Source organism: Canis lupus, chromosome 5 (genome assembly GCF_048164855.1).
Source record: "Canis lupus baileyi chromosome 5, mCanLup2.hap1, whole genome shotgun sequence".
Lineage (NCBI taxonomy): Eukaryota > Metazoa > Chordata > Mammalia > Carnivora > Canidae > Canis > Canis lupus.
In genome coordinates, this window is record NC_132842.1 from 31,528,461 (window position 1) to 31,544,767 (window position 16,307).

The 16,307-nt window shown below is 36.4% G+C and overlaps 1 pseudogene; it reads right to left on the minus strand.

Moving 5' to 3' along the window:
- The window catches only part of LOC140634467 (eukaryotic translation initiation factor 2A pseudogene), a 37,687-nt pseudogene extending 26,837 nt beyond the window's left edge, over window positions 1-10,850 (minus strand).
- Between the last annotated feature and the right edge of the window lie 5,457 nt (window positions 10,851-16,307).

The window sequence follows — 16,307 nt, forward strand, 5'->3', positions numbered from 1 at the left end:
CCAGGAAGTGGCCGTTAAATGCAAAATAGGCTTCTAGCCTGAAATACAATCTCAATGTTTCCCTACTTGCTTTCCTGTGAAGACTGTTTTAGCAACACCATCAGTGGATGGATATTATTCTTCAACTATTTTACCTTGAATCTTCATGGCAAAATGATAAGTTATGCAACATAATTCATACTCTGTCACAGAAGATGCTTTTCTACTATTTGAAAGCAGAATGGTAAATTTGAGACCCAGAAAAAGATGGAAACACGTTTTCCCCATTTTCTCCATGTCATCTAATCAGTCGTTTTTAAATATATAACATGGCTTTCCAATCTGCATGAGTATTGTTTTTCATTCTGTGCGTCCATGTGTGTATGTATATGTAGGTACGTATTTCACACAAAGATCATATCCAAGTGTAAATATTTTATGCCTAGATTTTACATACTTTATTTTTTACTTTATGTATTTTGAATTTTGATATTTATATGTATAGCTGAGTGTAAGTATTCATATGCTTATATTTATTTTATATCTAAGCATAAATATTTGTATTAAATATATACCTGTGCACAAGGAGGGAATCCCTTAATGTGTTTATAAATGACCACATAGGGATTTTATGCATTCATACATTTAACAAATATTTATTGAGTACCTACTTTGTCAAGCACTATTCTAGATTGGGGGATATTTCAATAAACATTAGACCAAAATTCTTCCCTCATGAATCTTACATGCTGTCATTTCTAGAGCTCTTGACTCATTGTTGCTACTTGGGGTATAGCAGGTACACACACCTGTGGGTTTATCAGTATCAAAAATATTATTATCATAGGAGATAACATAAAATTGGCACTTTTTGAACTCTAGTTTCATTTGTATCAATGATTACTTGCAAGACACTTTTTCCTTGATTGATTCTATTTTGTTACAGTTTAGAAGTACTATCTTTATTAGGAAGCACCCTATCTTCACCCTATAAATGCTTTATTAGGAAGCATTTATAACTCTTTAGATTTTGATAAAATTTTAAAATATTAAAAATATAAAAGACACATAAATTTCAAGTAACTGTATAATTTTTTCCCTTCTACATTAATTTGACAGATAAGGTAGCACAGAGGAATCTGGATTCTGTAACCTAGTTCAAGATCCACAGTCAAATTTCTTCTTTGAGTATAATCTCTGTTCATATCCATCATGCTGTGTTGTTTATTTGATTATGAAAACTGTATAAGACAGGTTGTAAAAAAGTATAAACTACAACAAGAATATTAAAATTGACAATAAAACAAAAGCAGAGACACATACTGGGTGTACGTATGTGGCTAAAATGCATTCCTGATCGTGAATATTCTTAGATTGTGTCATTGCCTCTCAACTACAGTTGCAGATTAAAATTGCTTAGGGAGCTCAAAAGTACAGATTCCCAGACCCCTTCACCTTTAGAGTCTGACTTGATTGGTCCTCTGACAGGGGGACTTTGCAAGGTTATGTTGTTAAGAATCTGAGAACAGCTCTAATCTATAGTCAAGGCAGGAGACACCTAACCACAGACTTGTCTCTCAGTTTCTGGGCAGATCAGGCCACTTAATTAAAAATGTCTACAAGGTTTAGATAAGTATGACACTGTGGGCCCCAAACTAAGTAGACTTTTCATGAGGGATGCTCATGGGAGGACATACTGTGATGTAATGAACTGCATCCTCTCTGTAGAAACGTGTCTATAAAGAATGCAATAATGAGAACCTTTGAGCTCTTCTGTGTAATGATTCTGAAGGTGGCACCACGTTTCTTCCACTGCTACTAAATTTTCTCAGCTACTGTGTTATTAAAAATAGAAAGAAAGAGAAAACGTAGAACAGGTGCAAGCCTGCAGAAATGTACGGCACTGGAATTTATAGCGACATCACTTCTGGCACGTTTCTAGTAGACATGGATTGGATACAGACCAATTCTCACCGTATTGACTCTGCTATATTAAGCGAAAGGGCTCCCATCATTAAATTAATGAGGGAAACAACCTATAAAAGTAATTAGGCAGGAAAGAAGGGTAAAATTAGGCTCAGTAAACGGTCAGAGAAGGGTTTATTTTTAGTAAAGCTTGGACATTTTACAATAACGACCATAATGTTTTAGAAGTACCATTAATCTTGGTAAAAGGGCTGATACCGGTGGAAATGAAAGCAGTGAAGTGCTGAAGGCTGATCTATGTGTTTTAACCAGAGTCTAAGAATTAGATTTTATGAATCTAAGCAATTAACTTTTTATGTCTATTTGTAATCTCTCTTTAAAAGCATAAAGCATAAACAAAAATCAAAATGAGTGCACTAATGCTTCAGGGAAACTTGATTTTTAAATAACCTGTTCCCTCTCCTTCACAGGCCTCCCTCCTCCTTTATTAGCCTTTTGTTTAGAGAATCTGGCACCACCCTGAAAGTGACCAAGGAGGCTCATAGCATGGACACAATTCCTATGGAGACTGGCTAGACCCTGTGTTTCCCTAGAACCCCTGTAGCCCCTTCCTCTGGGGGGGCTTGCAGTTGTTGAAGATCAAAGCCCTCTGCAGCCTCCTTTGCCTAGAAGAGCCATAAAGCTATTGTTCCTCTTTATCCCAAACTCTGCCTTTGTGTTATATTTTGGTTCCAGAGCACAGAGGTCAGTTTTCGGCAACATATTCCTACATCTTTTGATGTGATAAAGAAAGGGTTCCTGTCAAAATCAATTAAAAAGCTGAGATTATTTGGAAGCTTTAAATGTTCAACATTAAGACCACAAAAACCAGCTTATAAAGGTTTAATATTGTGACCTTCAAAAGGGCATATTCTATAATACAGAAATCACCACCCATCCTCATTGATGCCTGGGTGATCAATTATCAGTGGTGTTATGCCTGAAGGCCAGTCATTGATCATCTCTATTACCACTGTTTCCATGCTCTTGTGATCCTGCTGCCTAACCTGAATTTTGAGCATTAGGCACTACACCACTCCCCATCCCCAGTGTCTGGTGTTTCATGGGAGTGTGGTTAGAAGCCCAAATTAGAAAGGTTGTCATATCTTAATGTCAGATTTTTTTTTTTCCAAAATGCTTGTTGTAAAAGATACTGTCAAGTAGTTCAACAAGTATTACTGCACTTGTAAAGGTAATGGTATCTCAAAATCTATACTAAAAATGATTTTTGTCTCAGCAAAAATCTGGAGTAAAAGCCTATTGGGCTACCCTAAAAATTTGGAGACCATGGCCAACCATGAAAGCCCATGTACTTGGAGCTTTTAGTCTCTTGAGAGAAATGGTAAGCTAAGCTCTTGGTACTGCTAATAAGGACTCACAATATTTCAGGACCGAAATTTTTGGACAGAAACAGACAAGTGTGCTCTGTTTTGGAAGGTGAAGATACAAATTGGGAGGGATAGTTTTTGGAATTTGAAAAGTAGAAGACAAGCAATAACATTCTTTTGGGCTACTTTTTTTTTTTTTTACTATGATTTTTAAAATTTTACTTCAAGTAAAATAGAATGCTTTTGTGTGTGACAGTGTGGAAGGACACTCAAATATGCTTGAATCCAGTTCTGCATGAGGAGTTCAGAAGAAGTGAAAGATCCAGACTACTTACTGGCCTCCAGGTAGGGAACTATATGTGTAAAAATAAAACCAAAACCCAGGGTAAGACACTGATCACAGCATTAGCAAACATGCAAGCAATGAGTAAGACAAATACCAAAAAGCAAGCATCACAGAAGTAAAGGCAAATGGCAAAGAATCAAATCAATTTATGCAACTAATTCACTAACAAAAAAAGAAGTACTGGAAAAAACAGCAGGAAAAAATTGTAAAACCACTAGAAGCAATGTGTTGTCTTCTTTTTTCAAGAAAATGAAAGGGAGCACGAGGTACTTGGTGCTCCAGTGTACATGTAGGTCTCAAAATTAAACACAACATCCCTCTTGCCAGACATCTTTGTCCTGGTCCTCCCTTGGTGTGTCTGCCCTTTGGATCATCTGCTCCAGAGTCTTACAAGATTATAATCAAAGTGTCAGTGGGAGCTGTGGCCTCATCTGAGGCTGGACAGGAGTGAGGAGGGGAGGATCTGCTTCCAAGCTTGGTGGTGGTCACATTCTGTTCCACACAAGTGTCAGTGTGTCTGCTTCATGTTGCCTACAGGACAGGCTATTGTAGTCTGCTTTCTCTGTGGCCCTCCCCACATGCCAACCCCTAACCTATAGCTTGTTTCTTAATAGTGCTCAAGGGATAGAGTCCTCTGGTGAGATGGGAGTTACAATCATTTGAAACACAATCATACACATGTAATCAGGGATCCATCCCCTTTGCTGCATTGTGTTGTTTATAAAGGTCAATCACAGGAGATACCCCCAGTCAAGCAAAGGGACAAGACACAGGATTCAAAAAAAGATGATCAGAATAGTCAGAGGTCATGGGGCCATCTGAGACTCTGTCCAATGCATATATAGATGCAAAACTTTGTATAAAATGTTAACAAATCTAAACAGCAGAATGTGGAAAGGATTATATACTATGACTGATGGAGTTTATCTCAAGAATACAAGACTGGTCTAAAACAGCCAATATTAGTTCTCTCCATTGAAAAAATAAAGTAGAAAAATCATATGAAATCTCAATAAATGCACCAACATAGTTCAACTTTTATTAATGATAAAAGTTCTCTGCTTAATAAGAATAGCAGTAGTCAAGAAATAAGAATAGCAGTAGTCAAGGGCATCTAGGAAAGATGTATAGTTTACATTAAAATTAATGGTGACAAATTGGATGGTTCTAATAGAAGAACAGAGGAAAGACAAAGTCTTTTACTCCCAGAACTTCTCTTCATCATTATACTAGACATCTTAGTACAACAAAGCAAGCAAAAGAAATAAAAATTGCAAAATAAGGGGGGATAGTACAATTTTCATTCACATATGATATGATTATATATATATGTATAACATATCATATATATAGTCCTAAGAAAAATATTACAAAGCTACTAGAAATAATAATTTAGCAAGATCACAAGGAGAAAATCAATGTAAAAAAACAAAGTATTTCTTAACAATGAGCTATCAGAAATTGTATAAAAATCCACTCACAGTATCAGCAAAAATCAAAATACTTAGAAATTCATTTAATTTAAGATATGCAAGATGGGTTCAGGAAAGCATTTCAGAAAGAAACTAAGGAGGATCAAATAAGTGGAGAGATATACCATGTTCATTGAATATAATGTTCAATAACCTTAAAATTTCAATTTCTCCCAAACTTGTCTATGAGTTCAATGTAACCCTAACCAGAATCTTGGCAGGAATTTTTGTAAAAATTGACAAGCTGATTTAAAATTTACATGGAAATGCAAAAAACCTACACAAGCTAAAACATTTTTGAAAATGAAGAAAAGTCATTTTCTTACAATACATGATTACCAGATATAACAATAATTAAGACACCATAGGAAAAATAGTTAAATAGATCGATGGAACAATCTAGGTCATCTAGAAGATGATTCACACTTACAGTTCTTTTGTGCAACTGTGTGGTTGCCTCAAACTGTGACCTTGGACTCAGTCTTGTGACCTGTGTTAGCCAGTGGGAAGTTAGAATGTGATGCTAACAGAAAAAAAGTACATGCCAGTTATGCTTGCTCACCCTGGCACCTCCTCCGTGACCATTGGAACACACTCAAGCTAGTCTGAGAGAGGATGAGGGACACAGGGCCCAGATACTCCCACTGCCCTGGCCCAGAGCCAGTTCACAGCTGGTTATGTGAGTGAGCGAACTAAAAAAGAACAGCTCAGCTGAGACAGACGAAATTTCAAACTCACAAAGCCATGACTTCTATAAAAGCTTATTATGGTTTGTTACTGCAGCATCATTTTGCAGTGGAGAGTTGATGTACTTATAACTTACCTACCTCAAAATTTCACCTCAGAGGAACCTTTATTCATTTTAACAAGTTATTAGTGTTATTGAAGGGTGTGTGTGTGTGTTACATACTGGTTGAAAAGTTTGGTGATTCATATTATGGGTTTTGATATTTTTCCCTCTTTGGTAACTCAATCAACTTTTCTAGTAATGAAGGTAGTGCTTCTCCAAGATCCAGATATCAGATGTGACTTGCAGAGAGTACTACATATAAATATTTGGATCTTAGTAAAGTTTCCTAGATGTTAGTGTGACTTGTGTTTCCCATCAAATTCCAGAATTCTTATCCAATTGAGTCCAATTTATGGAATGAAAATATTTATCCTACAGAAGAGTTTCTGTAAGATGGCACTTGACATTTGCATTCATCATGATTGACAGTTTTGGTTTTGAAATGTGGGACCTGTACACCTCTTGTCTCCTCAGTTTCTGTTAAAAAAAAATCTCTGATATTTCATTTCCATTTTTCATGTGTTAATTCATGTCCAACACGTTACCATACTTAAAAAATAGTCTTTATTTTATTCATTTTAGTGTCAATTGACTTAGCTAATATCTTTCAGGTGTAATCTGCAGCCCTTAGAAAAAGCTCTTAATGTGGGAGTGAAGAACAATACCAAATATCAGATGACAATGAATTAATTTCTACTTAGAGTTCTGTATTTAGCAACTACTCTCTTTGAATTTTTTAACTGAAAAATGTGTGTATTCTTATATTTCTCCCTTAGCATTTCTTTTTAAAGCCTGCTAGTGACATTCCAAAAGATATTTTTTTTAACCAGATATTTTAATTTTAGAAACTGTGATAGGAATTTTGGGAAACCACATGACCTCTCTGAGCAGCAATTGACTATATTAGAATCTGAAATGATACTACATGATGGGAAAGAATCCCAAAAGTAACCTCAAGGAATGTATAACATTTGGGAATAATGTTATTCTTGAGATCATTTCTTCATCTGAGCTTTGTTCAAAAATTGAAAATAAAGCTACAGACTAAAACTACAATTTGCCTCAGTGGGTTAAATTGTACGTCAACTTAAACTTTGTTTTTTCCACTCTGCTAAGATATAATTAATTCACAGTAAACTACATATATTTATATTGTACAGTTTGAAGAACTTAGACATTTGTATGTTCTGTGAAACCATCACCATAATCAAGATACTACCGCTTCCATCTCCCCCAGATGTTACTTTAGGTCTCTGGGCCATCTATCTCTCCCTCCAACCCTGTTCCAGCAATCAGTGATCTGTTTTCTGTCATTATGGATTAGATTGCATTTCCTGAAATCTCATAAAATGGAATCATAGAGCAGTGATAGTGTTCTGTGTCTTTTTTTCACTCAGCACAGTTATTTTGAGATCCATCCATGTTGTATATATCAAAAGTTTGTTGCATATTATTACTGCGTGGTTTTCAATGGGATAAATATACTGTGTTTTGTTTACCTGTAAGTCTATTAATAGGCATTTGGGATGCGTCCGGTGTTTGGTTATTATAAGTAAAGCTGCTATGAACACTCATGTAATAAGTTTTTTTATATACATTTCCTTCTCTTGGGTAAATACCCAGTAGTGGAAGGGCTGCTTCTTGTGACAAGTGTATGTTTACCTTGTTTAATAAAATGTCAAACTGTTTCTAATCTTACACACAGTGTATGAGAGTCCAGTGGTTCTACATTCTCAGGCAAGTCCTTCTCACCATTCTAGAAAGTGGGTGGGGGTATCTGATTGTGGTTTGAATTTGCATTTCCCTACTGACTTTTGATATTGAGCATCCTTTAATGTATTTTTTCAAGGGAAATTTGTGTATTTGGGGGGATTTTGAAAGAATTCTTTATTTAAATTCAATTTAGTTATATAGTGTATTAGTCATTTCAAGGATAGAATTTAGTGATTCATCAGTTGCATATAACACCCAATGCTCATTACATCTAGTGCCTTCCTTAATGCCCATCACACAATTATCCTTTACCCCCACCCATCTCCCCTCCAGCAACCCTCAGTTTGTTTCCTAGAGTTGAGAGGCTATCATGGTTTGCCTCCCTCTTTATTTTCATCTGATTTTATTATTTCTTCCCTACCCCATGTTCATCTGTTTTGTTTCTTAAATCCTACATATGAATGAAATCACATGACATTTGTCTTCCTCTGACTGACTTATTTCGCTGAGCATAATATCCTCTGGTTCCATCTACATCTTTGCAAATGTCAAGATTTTATTCTTTTTGATAGATGAGTAATACCACATCTTCTTTATCCATTCATCTGTCGATGGACATCTGGGCTTGTTCCATACTTAGACTATTGTGGACATTGCTGCTATAAACATCGGAGAGCAGGTGCCCCTTCAAATCACTATGCTTGTATCCTTTGGAGAAATACCTAGTAGTGCAATTGCTGGGTTGTAAGGTAGTTCTATTTCTAACTATTTGAGGAACCTCCATACTATTTTCCAGAGTGGCTGCACCAATTTGCATTCCCACCAACAGTGTAAGAGGGTTCATCTTTCTCCGCATCTTCACCAACACCCAATGTTCCTTGTGTTGTTGATTTTAGCCATTCTGACAGGTGTGAGGTGACATCTCATTGTAGTTTTGATTTGTATTTCCCTGATACTGAGTGATGTTGAGCATTTTTCCATGTGTCTGTTGGCCATTTGTATTGGGGGGAATTTTTGTATCTTATTTTGTGAAGCACTACTATTCAATATTTTGCCCATTTTATTGGGTTATTTGCTTTCCTATTGCTGAATTGTAAGGGGATTTTTATAATCTACAGACTAGTCCTATCTTTGATGTTTATATTGGAAGTATTTTCTCATGCTGTTCATTTCCCTTTTTTTCTTGATGGTGTGATTTTCTTAGTTCTTTGAAGAAAAAATCATTTTAATTTTAATACATATCAAGTTATTAAGTTTTTCTTGTAAGATTCGTGTGTGTGTTTATCCAGAATCATAAAACTTTTATTCTCTTTTACATATTCTTCTAGATAATTTAGTTTTATTCAAGTTTTTAAATGTGTGGCTATGAGTAGAGGGTCAATGTCTAGTGTTCTGGTATCACTTGTCGAAATGACTTTCTGCTTCTCATTGAATTGCCTTGATATCTTTGTCAAAAATAAATTTACCATGCACATGTAGTTGAACTTCTAAATTGGTGATTCTGAAACAGGAGAGGCAATTCTGTAGAGTTCTTAGACATGTCCCGCTAGATGTATTCTTATATATTTTATCATTTCTTGTCCTATTTCTTAAAAAAAAAATCTTGGATAAATGGTTAAAGTTATAGATGAACTTTAAGAGTGGACACATGGGTACTCCATATATGCTGGTGGATTTAACAGATGTGTTTGTCTTGATTTCTGATAACTTGCTTTCTCTGACTCTTTGAATCCCCAAATCCATGTCTTCCAGCACCTGGAGAAAGGCTCTCTCTTGCTGCATTTTCTTTGAATAGTGTTTTCTAGCTATTTTCCAGGTGCTGCTTCTTTTCTCAGTTGTTCAATCGCTTGGAGCTTCTTGTTTAGGTTCTTGATCTGTTGGTCTGTCTGGTGCTCTCAAGAGGTGATTGAGAGGCAGTCTTTCATGGTATGCTGTGAGGGGCAGGAGCAGAGCCACTCGGGACTCTTGCCACTTCTCACTCCCTGCTCTTCAGCTTTCTTAGCCCTCAAGCTTCCTTTACTTTTGAGGGGTTGTTTCTGATAGCAGCTTTTCATTTCCTGGTTGTGGTTTTACATTTGGAGGTAGCTCCTCCTCACACCATTTAGAACTGGTGATTGGTTTATTTCCTAAACCTGGGCATCTGTAAGCCATTGCAGCTTTATGTTCTTCACTAGGTACTTCACTTGGAACTGCTTGATAAATCATTGTTTTTCCTGGAAATAGTCCATCCAAAAATGGGTGCCAAGATTTCTGCATTTGATGGCACATACTTGTGCAAGATAGGTTAATGCCAAATCTTGTACCCGATGTTAACATGGAACCTGGGAGGACATGTAGCTTGTAAGAGCACCAGAGGGACATATTTAGAATCAGAAATAACTTTGTAGTTCATAACATCTCACACTTTTTTTGTCTCTTCAGCTTTCCAAATTTAGCTAGTACTAATATATGTCCATGAGGACTGTCACAGATGCCATTATCATGACCGGTTCCAAAGTCAAACACAAAATCAGATTTGGCAAGTATAAAACCATAATTTGAGCTACATCATAAAGAAGCCAGTTTTGGTAACCGTGTTCCTATAGGTCCTCTGTTGTTGCTGTGAGCTAATACTGGACAACTGCTGAAATACAGCAATTAAAATTGTTCACAGTTCTTTTTATCGAGAATCTCTAAAAGTCATAAAAACAACATATGCCAGCTTTTAATAAATTTCAATAATATTTAAATACTCCCTTTATTTATATAGAATATTTACTAGTTTGGCATTTGTTTCTTTACTCAAATTATCCATCAAATGTTCAATAAAACAATGTTTATGATCTGAAGATTACTGGATCTCCATAATTCTGAAAGGATTCTGTGGGTCTTTACAGAAGGTCTTATAAAAGGAATGACAAGATAATTGTTTGATTAGCACATGGATGGTAATGACTGGAAAAATGGGGTTGACATAAAAAAAATCCATTAAAATTTATGGGGCAGTGGGATGTAGAAAACAAGTGAGTTATAACAGCAGAGAGTGATATCTCATTAACCCTATAAAACAAGACAGAGACTTTTTTTTTTAATTTCCCTAGACTCTAAACCAGAAGCTACTTGTTTTTAAGCCCATGAGGAAGCTCTTCCCTCCCCTACTTGGCTGATAATAAGCCCCAGTCTATCCCAAATCTTGGTACTTACCAGGCTTTTATAGCAAATGAGAAAATAGTGAAGTTAATGCTCCTTAACAGGCATTTCATCTGTACCAGTTTCATTCTGAGTATGACAAATCCATCCAATACACTCAATCTTTACACAAAAATGATTTAAAATGGACGATTAGTTGGGTGCAGTAATTGAACTTTCCCCTTGGCTATGAGAAAATCATGTCTCCAGTAATAAAGACTCTTTAAAACAACTGAATTTCAACACTAAGAGTGACCTCAGAGACTGAGAGGTTAATTTCTCATTTAATTTCTCCATTTTCTGTCATTCGTACCTACCATTCAGAGTCTCTCAATCCAGTTTCCTTAATTTCTTTTCCCTTAATGTCTACACTCTACTACTTTCCTGTTGGAAGGTGGCCTTATGCTTTCAGCCCTAACAGACACATTATTCTACTTCCAAGTAGGTTCAGTTGGCCATGTAAATTTTTTACAGTTAGTGTGCCATGTGTATTTGATTCTAAAATAGGCAGTGGGGGAGTTCTTCACTTTTAAAAGTGTGGGTTCCTGACTCTGCTTTTTGATCTTTATAAAGCCATATGGTTTTTTCTGACCTTGGATAATGGAAGAGATATCGAGCAATTGAGGATGTGCAAAGACTGTTGAAAATCTATTGAGAAATAACAGAACACTAGCATAGGACAGAGAGTACTGCCCTTACCACCTAACACATCTGTATCGCTATTTCTTTGGATGCACCAGGCAGGAGATCAGAATTGCTATTAATGAAACTAAATACCAAACACAGCGCTTGTGAGGCTAAAACCCTCTTCCCACCGCTGGAGATTTCCCCTGGCTAATCAGCAGATCACCTATGGATGTGGAGGGGAGTGAAGACACAACCAAATAGGGTGATTGAGGGAATCTGGTATTAAAATCTCCTTCCCTGGATGGGCGAATAGAACTCAGTTCAATATCTTGATATTTATTTGTTCAATTAGAATGGTGAGGTACTCAATTTCAAGGAGCCTCGGGAACCCAATCAAAGTTTTCTTGAGTTTTTATCTAATTCTAAATTTTCTTTTACTTGAGTCATAGCTTCTGTAATTTTTAGTGCAGGAAACTGCAAAATAAATTTTAAAAGTTGTGAGGAAGTAGTGTTACCCAAATATCAAGTATAAAAAAAAAAAATCAGCTTGCTTAACTCATCTGTGTAGTTTGGCCAAAGCTGCTGAAGGACGTCCAACTTAGAGTATTTTATGTCTTATTTTTCTATTCTATGAGTGGATAACAATTCTATCTTTTCTGGCCAATAGAATTGGATAGAAAATATTTATATGACTAAAATCTATGCACTTTGTCCTGTCCATATTTATGCCCAAATACTATTCCAATAGTTAGGCAGTTTAAAATAAGCCATAATATATTCTTCTGAACAAAATTATATAAATGTTGTATGAGTCTGAAAGTTACTTTACTTGTAGGAATATATTACAAGAAATTCCTTCATTTCTAAAATATATAATAAGCTTATAAGAGAGAGAAAAAGGTTACTATAAATGTGCTTTCTTATTCATTTAAAATAGTTTCTCAGAGTTTCTAAGACAGGTGGAAAGGTCAAATACTCATGTTAGTATGTTCATTTAATGACAATTTTTTCATTGCACAGTAAGTGAAATATTTTAAGACTGTGATTCCATGGGTTACTGGTCTCAGATCAAAAATAGATGCCATGCACTTTTACATAAATTTGCTGCACAACCATTCACCACTAATGATTCCCTAGTCTTTCCTCTATGCCTTCATGATTTTGGAGAATGAATATATACTGTTCACATGAATTTTGAGAGTCACCTGGATGTCATGACTGGCTGGCACTGTTGGAACACAACAAATTGTGTTATTTCCATCACACAATAACCAACATCTTTCACACTTTGTTAAACAAGGGATCTAAGGGGTTGAAAGCATTTTGCAATCAGAGATGGTTATGTAATCTACAAAATTGTTTTTTATACTATTATGGCCTTTCAGTTCTAAATAACTTAGAAACAATTTGGACTTGAGAACATGTGGTCTAGCAGGGCTCAAGGGACAGCGTCCTTTAAAGGACTCAACATGGTCCACTAACGTCAGTGACCACTCATGCTAGGGACCCTGCTCTAAGGCTTCCTGTGCGTTTCTAATGGGAACCCCCTTGAGAACAGGCACACGGACATAGCTATAAATCCATGGTCTCCCACTTTGATTAGAGCAAAGTACTCTATTGTAACCTTCTTTGGTTCTCAGTTGGAGCGGGGCTACTGATGGTTTTTAGTGGAGAATAGCTCAGCAGTAAACCACTGCCCACAAGCTAATGTGTCTGTGAAAGTGGTTGAAGAAAGTGACAGCATGGGGTGAGTGGAAAGAATCAGATGCTGTGAAAAATAATAAAGTAGGCACAGCTATCCCTGCCCCAACTATCCCTGCCCACAAGCCAAGAGACTTAAAAATAGTGCAAGGGAAGATGATGGGGGAAAATGGTAGGGTTTTCCATCATTTTAAATGTGCCAAGGAATCCTAGCTGACTTTTTACAGTTTCTGTGTCTCATCTTGAGAGCAAACTGTATTAACTGCCAACCCAACCTCCAGAATCTATCTGTTGACAAAAAGAAAAAAAAAAAGTCTTATGGACTTTTATGGACACCCTTGTCTATACCTGATTCATGATTATGCCAATTCAAAAGAAATGTGTTCAATTTTTATCAGATTATAAGATTGTTTTAAGCTCTGATTTCCGTCTACATTCTGTATTCTCTAAATTCTTTAAACTCAAAAGAACGTCCTTATCAATAAATCCACAGGTTATTTCTTCATATTCCAGCTGCCCTGTACAATATGGTTAATAGATGACATTCTTCATTTTTCATTTCTTTCCCCAACTGGGAAAATAATGGTCCATGATTTGTCTTGAACTGCAAATCTGTTCCTTTGGCCTTATGGGGCTGTATCTGGAGATTTCATTGCAAAAGTGAAAAAGTCAAGGGTGGGAGATACAGATTTCTAATAAGTCACTGGTTCCAAACCTTGGGTTAGATATTCTTACACATAATGTAGGGGCCAAGTGCAGGTTGCCCCAAGATGGGTCACTTTGGCATAACGATTATCTTGAATTAGAAGCAATCAAAATCCAGCAGATTCAGGAAAAGCTCTTTACCTTCTCCACAATAGGTTAAAGAGACTTTAGGTAGAGGACCTGCTCCAGGAAGAGGGCACTCACCACGGATAACTGCGTTATGCTAGGAAGCAGGTGCGGTGGCTGGAAGGAACCTAGCAAGGTCTGTTCCATCAAGGCCCTCTCTTTGTCCAGTGGCTTCTGGGTGGCCCAGCAAACATCGGTTTACCAAACGCTTGCTCTTTTTCATTTTCCTGTGAATTGTATTCCTTCCCTTTGAAGTCCCAGAACCCCAACCCTCTGTCCTTTGTTCAGGATGACTTCTATACTTCATTTTGCCTCACTGTGAAATTTCCATGTCTGTGTGGATTCCCTGTACATATGAAATTAAATTGGATTTTCTCTTGTGAATATGGTCTCATATCAGTTTGACTCTTAGTCCAGCTAGAAGGACCTAGAGGGGCAGAAGAAGTTTTTCCTCCCTGACAACAGTCATCCAATATGATATAAAAGAAAAGAAAAAAAAAAAAACCCAACCAAACCATTGTGACACAATGTTCATGATCTATGTTAGGTATAGCATGGAAAAAGTGGTTTTTAATCACTAGCCATAATTTCTGCTCTTCTAACATGTCAGAATGGGGCAAATTGGCCAGAAACTTTTAATAAACATGACTTATGCAAATCTCTTTCTTATATAACATACATAAAATATAAGATCTCACTGTAATATGCTAATATTTCTAAGATGCTGTTATGAAGGCGGGCCAAGTCCATTTTGTTGTCATTAGAATGGTAACAACAGAAACCTGGCATTCATCATGTTATAATGTCTCTTTTCTAAAAAATGTGGAATCAGAATTAATAGATTTTGAGCATTGTCTATTGCTTTTCAGTACATTATTCCAAGATGTACTTCTTTCCCAGAGGCTTTCTATAAAAAAAAAAAAAAAGAAAGAAAGAAAGAAACGTAAAACCTGTAGAATCTCTTTGTTAGGAGACTGTAGAAGCCTCTATTCCATGTTTTTATTATAGAACAGCGAAATACAGTCTCTTGGTGCCTCATTAAGAGAGCTTCAATCAGATGCTATCTTCCTATGAGCCTCAGATTAAATAAGGGAATTGTGAATGCTTGGCTCCCGTGACTGATCAATGAGATTCACGGTGCCGAATGGGGTCAGGTGTCCCTCCCCCAGCACACACCTTTTATAAGACTGGTCATCTGGTCTTCTCCACAAAACTGAGCTGAGAGCTGTGGGCAAATCCCTGTGCTTCCCTGTTGACTGATGAGCTTGCAGGTTTGTGGGTGGGGGCAAGGCTCTCCAGAGGTGAGGAGAGAAAGCAGCAGGAGTAACACCCAAGAGTTATCACCACCTCCTTGACGAGGTACCATTTAACAAACTATAGAGCTGATTCTTTGTCTCTTGGCATCCTGAAATATCCTTCTCAGAGAAACTCCTGGTCAGTTGGTGAGGAAGAGTCCCAATTTTGCTGAATCCCAAAATAGCAGACGTGCAAATTCAATTAAGTCTTACATTATTAGTTATGGATTTATTGATTAAAGTACTGTTATAATGAACTATTTTTTTAAAGATTTGTTTTGTTGATTATTTATTTATTTATTTATTTATTTTTAAAGATTTTATTTATTCATGAGAGACACAGAGAGAGGCAGAGACATAGGCAGAGGGAGAAGCAGGCTTCATGCAGGGAGCCCGATTTGGGACTCGATCCCAGGACACTGGGATCACTACCTGAGCTGAAGGCAGATGCTCAATCATTGAGCCACCCAGGCATCCCTATAATGAACTATTAATTGGCAAATTGATAAAGGACATTCTAATGCTGAGATAAGAGCCTCTTTAGGGTGCTCCCCCATATGCGCAAATGCGGCTTCTTATCATCTTGTTTCCCACAGTTTTTTGCTTTTATCTCATACAGTAGCATTCACTCACTCTGTATTATGTCCAAACACCAAACACTATTATCATCTTTGAGCCTTAAGATAGTAAAGGAGCAAAATACTGGGATTATTTAAAGAAATACGATTTGTTCAAAAAAAATTATTTGAAAGTTGCAATTCCTTCTAAAACCAACATTTATAAACAATTGGTGATCATCTTTCTAGCTAATTTCATCCAGGTGTAACTGTACTTACTCATTACTACCACTTTGGCACATTAAAACGAGGTGGATTTCTTTTATTCCTATCAATAATTATTATTCACGTGTGCATTCATAGTGAAATTCATTCTAATGGGAGTCATTAATTTATGTAGGACATTCTCAAGTCTTCAGGCAAAAATTTAACAATTATTTCATTTCTTACTTTTAAAAATGAAATTCATATGCAGTTAATAATGTAATTAGTACAATGTCTGAAAGACGTCAGAAATTACTGCAGTCCTTGGAAG